At 36.2% G+C, this 17,198-nt stretch overlaps 1 long non-coding RNA gene across 1 annotated transcript in view; it reads right to left on the bottom strand.

Annotated features, from left to right (window-relative positions):
- The window catches only part of LOC128247690 (uncharacterized), a 237,880-nt gene that overhangs the window by 50,557 nt on the left and 170,125 nt on the right, over positions 1 to 17,198 (bottom strand). The window contains exon 2 of the long non-coding RNA XR_008264053.1: positions 10,204 to 10,307. This is a non-coding gene — a long non-coding RNA (uncharacterized LOC128247690). The remainder of the gene's footprint in view (positions 1 to 10,203; positions 10,308 to 17,198) is intronic.

Here is a 17,198-nt window from a genome sequence, read left to right as displayed (position 1 = left end):
TCATTATTCTTTTGAGTCAGTACTAATCGTCTGCTTGTTTGCATTTTGGAGAATTCATTATGTGATGTCTTATGTGCTTATGAAAAACATTGTAACATTGTGGTTTAAAATTGTTTGCAAAAACCAGGATTCTGAATGGAAAAATAAAGGTAAAGAATATCGATGTTTTTATTATAAAAGTACAGAGGAACGTGTGCTTTTACGTCTGTGTGTCACTGTGTGTGTGTGTGTGTGTAGGTGTTTTTTGTTTGTAATGCTGCCACCACTTGATGAACCAATGTTGGTTTGTTTATGTTCCTGTAACTTAGCAGCCTGGCAAAAAAACCCCCAAAAAACTGATAAAATAAACACAAGATTTTACACACACAAAAACGAGTACTGAGTTACTTAGGTTCATCTGGTCAACTAAACTCTTCAGGGCAGCGCTCCAGTATGGCCAGAGTTCAATGACTGAAACAAGTAGAAGTTACAAGATGGTATCAAAAGTTCCCGGACTAGTTATGTTTAACCAAAAAATAACTTATTTACCTAGGTTTTATCATCATCTCTTTTGAAATAGTCCCCTTGCACAGCAATACACCAATCCCAGTATTCCTGTCCCCTTTGGAATCTGGCCTGGAGGTAGTTTTCTGTAAGCAAGTCGAGAACCTTCTGCAATTCATTCTATAGGGTGTCCACAAAGACTAGGTACATGGAGTAACCAAAATCATAACATAAACAATTAAATATAAGAAATAATAATTTCTTAAAGTATGTGTTAATCTCCATGTGGGTACATGGAGTAAACAAAATCATAACATAAACAATTAAATATAAGAAATAATAATTTCTTTAAGTATGTGTTAATCCCCATGTACCCAGACTTTGTGGACAGCCTGTAGATCTAGACAATGGTGTTAAAACGGCAACTTTTGAGCTGTATTTTTATCTTGGGAGAAGAGATGGAAGTCCACAGGTGCTAAATCTGGTAAATAAGGTGGGTTTGAAAGCAATACTATGTTGCTTTTGGAAAGAAACTTTTGAGATAGGTGAGCTCAATGACAAAGCCAATTCTTTATACTCCACAGATCCTCTCACTTTCGCCGAATGTCCTCAAATGCTTCAAAACTTTGCAGTAGAACTCTCAATTGATGGTCTGGCCCTAGGGGACAAATTCTCGATGCACAATACCAAATTTCTGGGTGTGATGCTTGTAGCATGCCTTCCAGATTGCTCATTGTCTTCCAGAGATGTTCTTCCACTTTTGAAGCACCTGTGTCACTTGAAACATTGCATACGACCCATTGCATCATCGTTGTAAGCTTGCTGAAGCATGCTCGATGTCTCTGTAGTAAACTTTGCAAGTTTAACACAAAATTTCACGTAGGCTCTTTGTTCCTGAGCATGACAAAATCACAGACTACAGCATACATGTGATCACAAAAACACAAATTCCACAACTTGCAAAGTAAACAGTGATGTCATTCAGCACACTTCCTCATGAAGATCACTGCTAGCTCTCGCTGCGCACACGACCGTGTGCTGCCATCTGATGGCACACTACAAAAGTAGTCCAGGAACCTTTTGATACCAGCTCATAAGAGAGAAGAGACCAGAGCAGAGCAGGTTTCTTGCAGTAGAGGGACCACATGGCTACTTGCATTTTAAAATAAAAGATCAGTGGAGGCATAGTGATTATGGTGGAGTGAGAAGGAGATCAAATGAGTGGTAATGAGGCATTAGGATGGACCCTCAGTGTGTATGAGCTGAATAGAAGTAAATGAGTGGGGTCCGAAGTGGGAGCATGAAGGTTACTTTTTAAGAGATCCCTGGGGTACTTCGAAAGGTGAATCTTAAAATATGTATGTTTCAATGTTTAATATTTGCACAAAAATATATGAGAAACTATTGCTTAACTAGTTTTGTTAACCGTTTTTGCGTTTTCCTCTTTTACTCAGGAGGGAAACCAGTGGCCTATCATCTGTTAAAGAGCTTCACAGATCGATGAGAGTGAAGGAAGATGTCTTCAAACAGAAAACCTGGCCAAAATGCTTGTGAAACAGTGGACTCAACTAAAGATACCAAATTACCGAGTGATGGTGTTAAATTAGGTGATAGATAAAGTCATTCACCCAAGTGAACCATAGTGGGTTTTAAATGCAAAATGCAAAGAGCCGGAATAAATACCACAAGGCATCTATCGGGTCCCTAGCATTCAGATTACTCTGCCAAATGTTATGCCTACATATTAACATTGCTTTGAATTAATCATGCATTATCTCCTAGCTTCATCCTCGTCATCATCATCCTCATCATAGTCATCATCATCATTGTCATCACCATGACCATCACCATTATCAACATTGTTATCATCATCATCATCATTGTTAACATCATAATCACCATCATTATCATTGTTATCATCATCGTCCTTATTTAATATCTGTCTTCCATGTTGGTATGGGTTGGATGGGTTGACAGGAGCTGGCAAACCAGAGAATTGCACCAGGCTCTGTTTGTTTGTTTTAAGCATTGTTTCTATGACTTGATGTCCTTCCTAACATCAACCAATTGCTAATTTATCAGAATTACATTCTGGCTTTGGTGTGAGAGGTTGGATCTGACCAGTTTAAACATAAAACTGGAAAGATATTTGGGTCAGATATGGCCAGTTTAAATGCTAAAGAGTTATTTTGGTACATTTTTGTTTGACCCCCAAAATATTAAAAGGCAAATTTGATCTCAGTGGGATTTGAACTCAGAGCATAGAGAGTTAGAGTAAATACCACAGTCTTTAAAAAGTAACAGAAACAGCAATGAAACACATTGGCTTTCTTTTGTCTGTAAGTGTAAAAATAAAATGGAATGGCTACAGCAGGGGACCTTTTGAAATATGCTACAAAAAGAAGCTAAATCGCTATCTTAAAGCCTGAAATTTTGGGGGAAGGGAGTAGTTGATTACATCAAACCCAGTGAGAAGCTGGTACGTATTTCATTGACCTTGAAAGGATAAAAGGCTAAGTCAACCTTAGCAGAATTTGAAGTCAGTAGGTAAAAACAGACAAAATACTTAGCAGCATTTTGTCCGGCATTCTAATGCTTCTGCTAGCTCACCATTTTAATAATAATAATAATAGTAGTAGTAGTAGTAGTAGTACGTGGAACAAATAGGGGCTGCAATAAGGGTGGAGCATTTGCAGAAAACAGCACTGCTTGGAACTGCTTGAATACTCCGGAAGGTGCTTGAAAAATAAGAGGTGTTACTTTAGTTCACTGGTAGTGAGCAGCTGACACTATAGTACATCTCCAGTGTTAGAAGTTGTGCAAAGGCACTGATGATGATAATAATAATAATAATAAGAAGAAGAAGAATCCTTAAATAACCCTTATTCAGTGACCTTTTGAGTGGGATGGGCTACTTGACCTGACAGTTCTAAGTGGGCCCCACCTACAAGGTCATGTGCTGTTTGTCTTGATATGAGATAACCATGTTGTGTATATATGGTTGTGATGCATGTGCCTGGTGCACCCTTATCAGACGTGTAGTCATGATAGGTATACTGAGCTTCATATATTTGTACCCCATATATTTGATGGCATGCACTGCTCTCTCACTCAATAATAATAATAATAATAATAATAATAATAATTGTAATGATAATGATTCTTTCTACTATAGGCACAAAGCCTGAAATTGAGGGACGGGGCTAGTTGATCACATTGACCCCTCCTCCCCAGTGTGGAATTGATATTTATTTCATCAATCCTGAAAGCATGAAAGGCAAAGTTGACCTCAACAGAATTTGAAATCATAATGTAATAACAGGCAAAATGCTGCAAAACATTTTGCCTGGTGTGCTAACAGTTTTTCTAGCTTGCCACCTTAACAACAACAAAACCAATATTTACAACAATAATGATGATGATGATTTCTACTATATTAAATGTTAGAAATTATTAAGTTACTTATTTTTTTTTTTTTGATACAGTGTAGGTCTTTAGTTATCAATATCAAAAAATTAAATGACATGTTAGTTTTGTTTGATTCTTTCAAGATATCAAAAAGTAATTAGATTCTCAAATAAGATATATCTGTAACCTCAAGTAATACAGACTTATTTTGTAGAGCCATGCTTGTTTTGATATTGTTCTTGAACTGCTTTCAGATTATTTTTAAGGGACTAAACCCAATGACCCAACTAATTCTAGTATAATCACATTACACTTGTTACCCTCAACATTTTCGTGGGTCCTAACCCGAAAGGAATGCGTGCATGTTGAATGTCTGGCATTCTGAATATGCACGATATTGTCATATCTTTTAAATGGTAACCAGAACAAGATAAGAAGGCATAGCATATGTTATGAACCTTTGTAGATTGTTGTAAATGGGGTAAGGAGCAGGTGGGGTGGGGGGGTTAAATCACTTCAGAGGGAACAGATGCTAGTAAGAAGAAGATGATAGAGAAGAGAGGTAGGAGGAAGAAAAAAAAAAAAGAAATTGTAAGAAGAAAAATAATGGAAAAAATCAGCAATGTTGTTGTTGGTTGTGTCCCAAACTGAAACCTAATCTATGAAACCTTGACCTTGATTCATGATCAAGTCACTCCAGATATGACCATTCTTTCAATTTGTGTATCTAGTATTACAGGAGAATGTGATTTTGAAGAAGATTTGGCTGCTATTAGGTTACCCCATTAATGTAGTTGTTTAGTTGGGGGTCAGCCTTGATCTACCAAAGACTTTATAGCCATGACTATCCTGTACCCTTGGAAATCTAACTCTTTGTTGGTCAATACAACCTTCCTATTTGGATATTGTAGACTGTAATTTAAAGAAATTTGACTGGTATTTCCATGATCTGATTTTAGAATCTGGTGGAAAAAGAAAGACAAAGCATAGATTGATAGTGTAGCAAGATCCTAGCTGAGATTTGAACTAAAATTCTGTGATGCCTCCAGTTTAGAATCATGAATTAAAATATTCCCATAAAAAGGAAAGGATCACCATATGATAAGACTGTGTATGTAAATATGGCTTGACTAATAAGCGCTGGGTGAATTATTAAGCCTGAGGCTGCAATCTTTGAAGGAAGTAAGTGAGTTTGCCTGTCAAATAATTTGGTCAAAGGTTCTAGAAGGATGATTAACAGCTGTAAAAAGACTGGCAAAGTCAGATTAACTGGAGAGCTGCTAATCCATCAAAGGGAATCTATATCTCTTGTCTCAATGAGTTACTCAGTCTCCTCCTCTTTCTCTTTTAAGTAATATGCTTATGTCACACCTGCCAAATGGTACTCATCTTAACTTATCAATGTCAAGCAACACATATCAATTATATGCAGTGACTTCAATTCTTTGCCCTACTTTCACAACAGCTTGCAAGTTTTATACAGAAGCTTCCTTAGCATTGTTTTCATTGAAACTTGTTCCATTATTAATTGAATGTTCTTTATGTTCTGAGTTCAAATTCTGCCAAGGTCGACTTTGCCTTTCATCTTTTCGGAGTCGATAAATTAAGTATCAGTTGCGTTCTGGGGTTGATCTACTCGACTGGCCCTTCCCCCAGAATTTCAGATCTTGTGCATAGAATAGAAAAGATTATTTACTGAATGTTCATTTGTATATGATGATACAGGGGTGGTTTGCTGTACTTGATAAGACATGTCAAGTTAAGTAAACATCAGTGCCATCCACACATACAGGCCTGTCCTTTTAGGTGCCACTTAAAAAGCACCTGTGCTGGTGCTGTGTTAATGCACCCATGGCAATACTGCATAAATGCACATGTTTCGGGGGCATGTACATAGTATCCAGTACACTCTGTTAAGTGGTTGGTGTTAGGAAGGGTATCTAGCTATAGAAGCCATGCCTCAACAGACAACTGGAGTCTGGATAGCTCCCGGCTAGCCAGTTCCATCTCAAACTGTCCAACCCATGCTAGCATGGAAAGCAGATGTTAAATGATGATGGTACAGGGTAACCTTTTAATATTTAGATTACTCTGTCAAGTGTAATGCTTATTTATTCACATCATATTGAATTAATCATGCATTATCTTCTAGCTTCAAGGTTTTGATGTGCTTGCTTATTTTTAAAATGACATTGTAGAATAGGTCTGAGAAGCTGGATCTGACTGGTTAGAACATAAAACAGGTAGAATATTTAGACCAGAAATGGCCTGTTTAAATGCTAAAAGGTTAGTAAAATATTTGGTTACTCAAACTTAAATGTGGTCATTGTCTACATGATAACCTACATTTCATTGTGAACAGTAAGAAAAATCTATGACTGACCATCATACTAAAACAGTAAGCCTGCAATCTAGTGCTTGCTGGAGGTGAGGAAATAAATAAAAAAAATGAGGTTTAATATTAAGGAATTTGATGTATTGGTCTCTGAATAATCTTCATGCGAGTTATATGATTTATTTGAATAATGTAAATAATATGATTCTGAAGGCGCGTGGTTTAGTGGTTAAGGTGTCAGCATCATGATCGTAAGATTGTGGTTTCAATTCCTGGACCGGGCGATGCGTTGTGTTCCTGAGCAAAGCACTTCATTTCACGTTGCTCCAGTCCATTCAGCTGGCAGAAATGAGTAACGCTGTGATGGAACACATGCGCCATTGAAACCGGGAAACCGGGCCCATGAGCCTGGCTAGGCTTTAAATGTGCGCATTTATTTTTTTTATTAAATAATATGATTACTGTGAATTATCAGAAGATCTCTTCCTTGCTCATGTTTCATCAGCCAAGATCTTCCAAGTTCAATGAAAGTAGTGAAGATCCAAGTGAAGGGGTCTATTCTCCGTATGCATCTGTAAGCTGGTGGGGAATACACCTAGAGGAGATCACCTATCCTTTGAGCAAGTGTCCATAGAGCACTTACCCACTTCATGATCATAATGATGATCATCATCTCCATCATCATCACTATTACCATTGTCATTGTCTTGTTATTGTCGTCATCATCATCATCATCATCATCATTATCATCATCATTGTCGATATAATCATCACCACGCACAAACACAACATATATTTATTTAGTTCTGTCTATTGAATCTATTCACAAAGCTTTGGTTTGCCCAGGGGTTAGAGTAGATCTCTTGCCTAGGGAGTCGCATAGCAGGACTGAACTTGAGACCACATGGTTAGGAAGCTTGCTTCCTAACCACAGCCAAACTTCAAAATGAAATTGTTCTTATGATTTCACCTGGGGCTAAGCAGCACAAATGGTAAAGTATAATAGGAGGCGTTGTTGGAACATCAGCAAGGAATTTAAACAAAATTCTTTGAATTTTGCTTAAATTCCTGGGTATTCTATAAATGCTCGTCTTTTATTATCCATAGAGAACAAGGTACTAGTCAAGTTCAAATTTGGCAAAATATATTTGCAATGTGTAGATACGTTATTGTCTGGATTCTCTCTATTCTGCATGCAACTCTTAAATGATTAAAAAACAAATGATTAAAGAAAAATTCTTAATGAAATACACAATTACATGCTAATTAAAGATCATGTAAAAGAACCAACTGTAATGAAAAATGGTGCATGAGATGCAAATAAAGGATTTAATGATATAAATCAAGTTAGCAATAAAAGAATCGATAAAAATTGGAAGTTGTTAACAGAAGGTAAGGTACATGTTAACCCAAATTTAAAGAGACTGAGGTTATATTTTGCAGTAGTGGGTGGGGAATTGAACAGAGAATTTATTCCATAATTCACATTCACAGAAAAATGCTTTCTGCATGGAATTTCTTTGCATGTCTTTGAAATATTAAAAAAACATGATTTGTCAATTAAGGCATGTGTGTTCTTTGAAGATGAGTAGCTTAGTTGTTAGGGCATTCGGCTCACAATCTTCAGGTTATGAGTTTGATTCCCAGCTTTGATTCCACTGTGTCTTTGAGCAAAATACTTTATTTCACATTACTCCTGTCCACTCAACTGGTAAAAACAAGTTGTACCTGCAATTCAAAGGGTCATCCTTTTCACATTCTGTCTTGTTGAATCTCTCTCAGAACTACATTAAGGTTATATATGTCTGTGACATGTTCTACCACTTGCATGTTAAGTTCATGAGCAGGCAGTTCTGTTGACTGGATCAACAGGAACACATGTCATTGTAACCAAAGGAGTGCAAATTAGTTAGTAGTTAGTCATGTGTGTTTTGATGAGGAATTCCTAGACTGTAGCGATAAAAGAAAATGAAGCTCTTGTGAATAATTACTGTCAAAGTAACTTTTAAAAGAGACCAACTTGTCGTTATCTGTCAAAGAGAGGGTAATTAAATTGATGAAAAGAGCTCATTGATAACCAGACTAATTCAGTTCAAGAACAGACAGTATTTTTTTACTTGTTTCAGTCATTTGACTACAGCCATGCTGGAGCACTGCCTTGAAGAGTTTCAGTCAAACAAATCAACCCCAGGACATTTTTTTTGATAGCCTAGTACTTATTCTATTGGAATATTTTGCTGAACCACTAAGTTACAGGGATATAAACACACCAACATCGTTTGTCAAGTGGTGAGGTGAGGAGACAAACACAGACATGAAGACAAGAACACACACACACACATACATACACAACATGCTTTTTCAGTTTGTCTACCAAATCCACTCACAAGGCTTTGGTTGGCTTGAGGCTATAGCAGAAGAGACTTGCCCATGGTGCCACACAGTGGGACCGAACCAGAACCATGTGGTTGGGAAGCAAGCTTTTTACCACACAGCCATGCTGAAGATAGTCTCATTGCTCTCCCCTCGACTCAAAGAGGTTCTTGCTGATGATACTACCATAATTGTAGAACTTGTCTCAAACTGTCACTATCCTTTGGCATGTTATATCCTAGCGGCACCACTAGTCCAATGAATTTTGAAAATTTTCCTTAATTCTCAACCTGTAAAAATTATTATTATTATTAATAATAATGATTTCACATTTGGCACAATGCCAGCAATTTAGGGGGGAAGTGGATAAGTTGATTACATCAACCCTAGTGTTCAATTGGTTCTTTCTTTACTGACCCCCAAAAAGGATGAAAGGCAAAGTCAATTTTGGAGGAATTTGAATTCAAAATATAAGGATGGATGAAATGGTACTAAACATTTTGCCTGGCACAATAATGGTTCTGCCAGCTCACCGCCTTACTACTACTACTACTACGACTACCACCACTACCACTACTACTACTACTACTACTACTAATTATAATAATAATCCTTTCTTATTTCTTTATTTCTTTATTGCCTACAAGGGGCTAAATATAGAGGGGACAGACGAAGGGATTAAGTCGATTACATCCACCCCAGTGCGTAACTGGTACTTTATTTATCGACCCCGGAAAGGATGAAAGGCAAAGTCGACCTCGGCGGAATTTGAACTCAAAACTTAACTGCAGACAAAATACTGCTAAGCATTTCGCCCGGCGTGCTAACGTTTCTACCAGCTCACCGCTTTTCTACTAAATGTACAAGGCCTGACATTTTGGGGGAGGGGACCAGTGGATTACATTGACTGTAGTATGCAACTGGTACTTAATTTATCGACCTTGGAAGGATGAAAGGCAAAGTTGACCTTGGTGGAATTTGAACTCAGAATGTAAAGTGTGCTAAAGATTCTGCCAGCTTGACACTTTACTAATAATAACAAAAGTGATAATTCTTTTTACTATAGGTACAAGGCCTGAAATTTGGGAGGATGAAGACTAGTTGATTACATCGACCCCAGAGCTCGACTGGTACTTATTTTATTGACCCTGAAAGACAAAAGCAAAACTCAACCTTGGCGGAATTTGAACTGAGAACGTGAAGAAGGACGAAATGCCACTAAGCTTTTTGTTTGGCATGTTATACATTCTGCAGGCTCACCACATTAGTAATAGTAATAATGACAAAGATGATGATGAGAAGAAGAAGAAGAAGAAGAAGAGGAAGAGGAAGAAGAAGAAGAAGAAGAAGAAGAAGAAGAAGAAGAAGAAGAAGAAGAAGAAGAAGAAGAATGGCAAGATTATACCTACTTACAAAGGAAGGTGGAAGAGGGTTAATATCAGCAGAAGATTGCGTTGAGTTAGCTAGAGTAGATATAGATTCCTATGTAGGTAATAGTGAAGAAAGCTTATTACAAGCTGCTAGAGTCACAGCAAGACATAAGGAAACCAAAAGGCCAAACGAAGTTAAAAACAAAAAAAAACAAAAATCAAAATTTAACTTACTGGTAGGAGAAGGCGCTTTGCATGGTAGATTCCCAAAGATAGCTGCAACAAATAGTAGCAGTGAGATATTAGCCATATCTCATTTCTGGTTGCAGAAAAGAAGGCTGAAAAGAGAGACAGAAAGTTCGTTTGTAGCAGCACAAAATCAAGCGTTAAGGACTAATAGAATACAAGCCAAGATAGAGAAAAACCAAGTAGATTCCCAATGTAGGTTATGCAAATCAAAAAAGGAAAGTGTTACTCATATAGTAAGGGAATTTGCATGCTGGCATAGAAAGAATACAAGAAAAGACATGACAACTTAGGGCGAGTAATCCACTGGGTATTATGTAGAAAGCTAGGATTTGACCATACTGATAAATGGTGTGAACATGAATCTAGTAAAGTACTAGAAAGTAAGAACTATAACATGTTGTGGGGGGACTTTAACATTCAGACTGACAGACTAATAGAAGCTAGAAGACCTGATTTAGAAGTAGTAGACAAACAGAATAGAAAGTGCCAGATAATTAATTTTTCACTCCCACATGATGAAAAAATTAATTTGAGAGGTATAGAAAAAATAACAGAGCAACAGGACCTAGCCATTGAATTACAGAAACTATGGAAAGTGTGGATAAAATGTATCTCAGCAGTTATAGGTACACTGGGGACTATCCCTACAGATTTGAACAGCTGAATATAGGAAATAGGCATAAAACCCAGTTTAGTACAGCTGCAGAAAACAGTGTTATTAGGGACAGCTAGGATATTTTAGAGGGTTTTTGGCATCTGAGGTTAGTTACTTGTTGTAGCCCGATGTTAGAAAGTTTTCTTTTCCAACTGTCTAATCTGTTGTGTGTATATGAATAATAATAATAATAATGATAATAATAATAATAATAATAATCATACAAGAGCATTCAGGGAGTGCAAACCTCCACCAAGGCAACACCAACGTCCTGTCAACGGTTAGCCAGAGATGATTTTAAAATGAGAATATCTGAAATAAACTCAATTGCTCTCACAAACGAGAATACTAAAAATGAACCTGACCACTCTCAAAAATTAAGTAAAGAAACAGGAAAAATGATCCACAATCCTTGTCTCAAAATCTAATCAGTTTGTGCCAATCATGAGGTCAAACATCCCTGAAAGTTTCATCTGAATCCATCCAGCGGTTCTTGAGATATCTTGTCCATGGGCAGACAAACAAACAGACAAACACAACTGGAAACTATACCTCTGCCTTTGCTAAGGCAGAGGTAATAATAATAATAATAATAATAATCATAATAATAATAATAATAATAATCCAGACACAAGGTCAGAAATTTAATGGGAGGGAATTAGTTGCTTACATCGACCCCAGTGCTCAACTGGTACTTATGTTCATCGACATCAACAGGATAAGAGGCAAGTCGACTTTGGCAGTAATTGGTTACAAATTTTGGCACGAGAGCAGGAATTATGGGGAGAAGTTAAGTTTATTACATCGATCCCCATTGTTCAACTGGTACTTATTTTATCAACCCTGAAAGGATGAAAGGCAAAGTTGACCTTGGCAGAATTTGAACTCAGAATGTAAAGATGGATGAAATGCCGCTAAGCATTGTGCCCTAAGCATTTAACAATTGTGCCAGCATACTTGCATTAGTAGTAGTAGTAGTAGTAGTAGTAGTAGTAATAATAATAAGAATAATAATCCTTTCTACTATAGGCACAGGGTCTGAAATTTGGGGAAGAGGGACGGTTGATTACATTGATGCCACTGTTTTACGGGTACTTAATTTACTGACCCCAAAAGGATGAATGGTAAAGTTGGCCTTAGCGGAATTTGAACTCAGAACGTAGTGATGGGCGAAATACCACTAAGCATTTCACATGGCATACTAATGATTCTGCCAGCTCACTGCCTCGATAATAGTAATAATAATAATAATAATAATAATGATAATAATGATAATAATAATAATAATGATAATAATAATAATAATAATAATAATAGTAAAATTGATAATAATAATGATATGAAGACGATAACCAAGGTCACCTTTCTATGAGGAATGGATATTGTCATTTAATTGCCCTAGGAATCATTTTAAACCAGAAGCCATTTTATTGAACTGCTCCTGATAAAAAAAAAAATAAGGCTCCCCACTACCACCATCAGCACCACATGAGTTAAATTCTGAAACAACTACATCCGACTCTAATTGTTCAGACGTCAATGCATAAATGAAAACAATAAGAAACTGCTGTGCGAAGTCTTGTATAGAGTCATATTGTATTTGCATAACACGGCAGAGAAGTAACACAAACACAATATGATAAAGAGTAGTATGTACCGCGAACAAAACATTTGAGAAGCAAATATGCTCACTAACTCACACAGCACACATATTCGTGATATTCATATACGCGTACGTAGGCAGACACGGATACACATATATGCAGTTGTACACATAAGCTTATACAAACAAACAAACAAACACATACGCATGCATATTCTTCTTAACAGGCAGACTAAAAAGTAAGAGAAAACGAAGTGAGGAAACTAATTGAGAAAACACATGAAATCTTGAATCTTGCAGTAAAACACGAAACGGTCGCGGGTAATGATAAAACAAAACCAAAAAAACAACAACAGCAATAACAACAGCGACAACAGCAAAAATAATGAGGAGCATAATAATAATAATAATATGAGAAATTTGTACAAACAAATATGCATCAGAAGGAGCAAGAATGCTTCATAACTAAAATTTCAAAAACTGAAGAACAATGCAGAACGACAGAAGAGAGAAATGATCTCTTCTTATAAAAAAAAGAAAAGAAAATACCTCACCCCCCCCACCCTTCCTCAGTAAAACTGAATATCTAGTCATAAATTTGAGAAAACTCCTTATTTACATAATACCATTTTTTTGGGGTGGGGGGTCGACATGATAGGTACCAGTTGAGTACTGGGGCTTGATATAATGGATTTAGCCCCTACTCTGAAATTGCTGGCTTTGTGCCAAAATTTCGACCCCTTATTTTAAGGGTAAATAAGGCAGTGAGCTGGCAGAACCATTAGCATTCTGGGTAAAATGCTAGATGACAATTTGTTAGCGTTGGCATTCTGGGTTCAAATTCCACTGACGTTGACTTTGGCTTTCATCCTTTCGAGGTCAGTAAAATAAGTACCAGTTAAGCACTGGGGTTGATGTAATTGACTTACTCCCACCTCCAAAATTAGTAGAGGTGCATGGCTTAGGGGTTAGGGTGTTGGATTAATGATCGGAAGATTGTGGTTTCAATTCCTGGACTGGGTGATGCATTGTGTTCTTGAGCAAAGCACTTCATTAACTGTTGCTCCAGTCCACTCAGTAATCCTGCAATGGACTAGCATCCTATCCAGGTGGGGAATTTATACTCCATGGAAATCAGGAAACCGGTCCTTATGAGTTGGCATGATGCAAGAATGTAACCATTTTTTTTTATTACTGTCAGAATTTCTGGCCTTTTACCAAAATTGAGAGCTAATTATTTGGCAAGCTGGCAGAATCATTAGCACATTTGGCAGAATGTTTAGCGACATTTTGTCTGTCTTTACATTCTGAGTTCAAATTCCACCAAAGTCAAATATGCCTTTCATCATTTTGGGGTCGATAAAATAAGTACCAGTTGAGCAATGGGGTTGAGGTAATCAACTAACTCCCTTCCACAATGTTGCTGGATTTGTGCCAAAATTTAAAACCAAAATTTTAAGAGCAAATAATCAGTGTTATTGAAATCATATATAGATAAATGTTGTTAAAAACTCAATAATATAGTCTATTCTATAATGTGGTATATTGTTAATGCCACGTTACCCAGTTCACTCTATTGAATGGTTGGCATTAGGAAGAGCAACCAACTGTAGAAACCGAGCCAGAACAGACAATGGAGCCTGCTGTGAACCCTGATGATGATGATGATGATGATGATATGAAAATTATATGCAAACAAATGCAATTTTAAAAGCTTGCTTCCCAACTATATGATTCTGGATTCAGTTCCTCTGCATGGCACCTTGAGCAAGTATCTTCTAATATAGCCTCATGCTAACCAAATCTTTGTGACTGGATTTGGTAGACGGAAACTAAAAGAGGCCCATTGTATGTATGTATGTGTGTGTGTGTGTGTGTATCAGTTTTGTTAAGTGCTTGACAACTGGTCTTGATGTGCTTACATCCCCATAACTTAGCAGTTCAGCAAATGATTCATTTGACTAAAAATTCTTGAAGGTGGAGCCTCAGCATGGCTGCAGTCTCACAACTGAAATAAGTAAAAGAAAAAAGATAATACACACACACACACACACACACACACACACACACAAATAGATTAAAACAATCCACAGGAGTAATGTTCATTTAGACTAAAATGTGGAAAAGAATAAAAGAATAAATTTCACAGAAAGATCATAATCTAATTAATTTCAACAGCTGTTTCATTAAGAATAAGTGTTATTAATTCTATATTTATCTAATTAAGGTACACAATTTATGAAAACTAAATTCTAATTTAATTAGTTTAAAACAATACATATCTCACATCATCAGGAATACTATCAGCTATGTTAGCCACGAATCATTAGTGATTAACATACACACACACATATACTACAGTGTTACTCTTTGTACTGTGAGTAACTTTGGTAACTATTACTTTTTCTTACATGGGGCATATCAGGAAATATGGGACACGTACATAATTATAATTCAACTTTTATCCGATCTATTGGTACTTATACAAAATGCTGCTATGAATATTTATTTTCAAAAGCAAAATGAAACGAAAATAAATGAAGCAATACTGAAAAAGTAAAATAAAATAAAAAATTGGAAACAAAATTACTTTCCATATTGATTTGATATTATGGCAGTTCGTACCCTGCCACTCTCTCACTCCACTCACACATGTATTCCCTCTTCTCTTTTGCTTCTATAATTCTTTCTCCTTCAAAGAGTGTCTTTATGGCATTCATTCACTCATTGCCTGCCACAATACCTAGTATGTGCCTTCTTCCTACACTGTTTATGTTAGCTCCTCTTTTACTCTCTCTCTATAAGATGTAAAGCATGACTAGGAATTTTAACGAACTAAGCAATTAACCAGTATTTATGTCTGCTATTATTATAAAGATTTAAGGCAGAGAACTGGCAGAATTGGTACTGTGTCAGACAAATTGATTAGCAACATTTCTTCCAACTTTATATTCTGAGTTCAAATGACCTGGGGTCGATTTTGTCTTTCATCCTTTCAGAGTCAAGAAAATAAATAGCAGTTGAGCGCTGGGGTAGGTCTAATCAACTTACCTGCTCACCCGAAATTGCTGGCCTTGTGCCAAAATATGAAACGCTTATAATATAGAGACAATTACAAAAATATTAATTTGAAAATAAATAGTTTGTAACCAAAGCATAAATCTCCAAGAAAATTCTTGGTAAAGAATTGGGTTACTGTAATAAATGTTGAGGCCTGTTGAGTGTCTGTTGAAATACCAAGCATCACCAAATATAGGATTTTAGAAACCCAAACATTAGCAAGAAAAGCCATCATAGAAAGCAGTATCAGTGATGACATTAGAGGTAAGGTAAGACATTGCTGTCTTCTAAAACAATAAATATACATGAAATGTGTTCGTTCGAAAAACACTGTTTAAACACTCTGATAAATTCTGTTTGTGTTAAAAAAAAAATAGAAAAAGAAGAAGAAGAAAAGATAAATAGATAAGATTATGAAGAAGATAAAGTGATAAGATAAGATTATAAAGAAGAACATAAGAAGAAGAAGAAGAAGAAGAAAGAAGAGGGAGAGAAGATGAAAACATGAAGTTGGAAACATGAAGTTGATGATGAAAATGAAAAACAACAACGACCCAGAAGAGAAGCACAGAAGGAACTAATTCAAGTCAAAGTAGAGGGTATTGGATGATTCCAAAAGACATGAAAGATTTCTATAAGTAAAGTACACTTTCAGGAACTGACACCCAATAAGATTTTTAATGTAATTAAGCAAAACTAAAATAATGACCTTTAGAAGAATCAGGAAGAAAAAGGACAGAGTTTATGCATGAAGAAATAAGGAAGAATATAATGAGGAATTAATAATATGAGAATGAAAGAATATAGAACTGAATGAAGGAAATGTAATGAAGTACAAAAGTCCTTATTGGAAATATTGTTTCAGATTTAAGTACAAGAGCAGTGATCTTTAGGGATGTGAGTTTACTGATATCATTGACTTCAGTACGTAGACCAGGGGTTTTCAAACTTTTTGACTTGCGGACCCCTTTATATTTCAGGCTTTACCTTAGGGACCCCCTTATAAATAACATATATTTTTACATTTATTTATTTAACAGTATTTAACAAATTGGTTTATTGTCAATTAAAAGATTTCGCTTAAAAAACATATATAAAATCAAATTGCTCATAAAAAGTATTTACTGTTCACGGACCCCCTCTCTTGTCCTTGCGGACCCCCTGTGGTCCGCAGACCACTGTTTGAAAACACCTGACGTAGACTAGTACTTGTTTTTATCAAATTCAGGAAAATGGAAGGTATTATTGGTGTGGTTTGAACTCTAGGGCAGTGTTTCTCAAATTATCTGATGTGGCATACAGCCAGTTTTTTTTTTTCCAATGTGCCAGGGACTGGTAATATTTCTTTGTAATATTAATTTATTCTGTAAACAATATGCATAATGAATAGAATAAAAGTTGATAATTTTTTTTATCTTAAATTTATTTTGCAAACAAATAATACAAAGTGGTAGTCTGTGGACCACCACTTTGAGTAGCACTGCTCTAGGAGACTCAGTGAGTGTTGGCAGCAGACTGACTACCTTACCATTGGAACTTGTCCCTTTCACAAGAACCTAAAAAAAACCAATGCTCCAATTTGATCAAGCAGTAGCTGAGGTAAGGCATGATGGCAAACAAGCTGAAATTTTGAAGTCAGGCAAACTTTTCCTTGTAAAAATT

This window comes from Octopus bimaculoides, chromosome 4 (assembly GCF_001194135.2).
Source record: "Octopus bimaculoides isolate UCB-OBI-ISO-001 chromosome 4, ASM119413v2, whole genome shotgun sequence".
In the NCBI taxonomy this organism is placed as follows: domain Eukaryota; kingdom Metazoa; phylum Mollusca; class Cephalopoda; order Octopoda; family Octopodidae; genus Octopus; species Octopus bimaculoides.
Note: the sequence above shows the minus strand (reverse complement) of the source record. Positions and strands in the feature narration are given on the sequence as shown.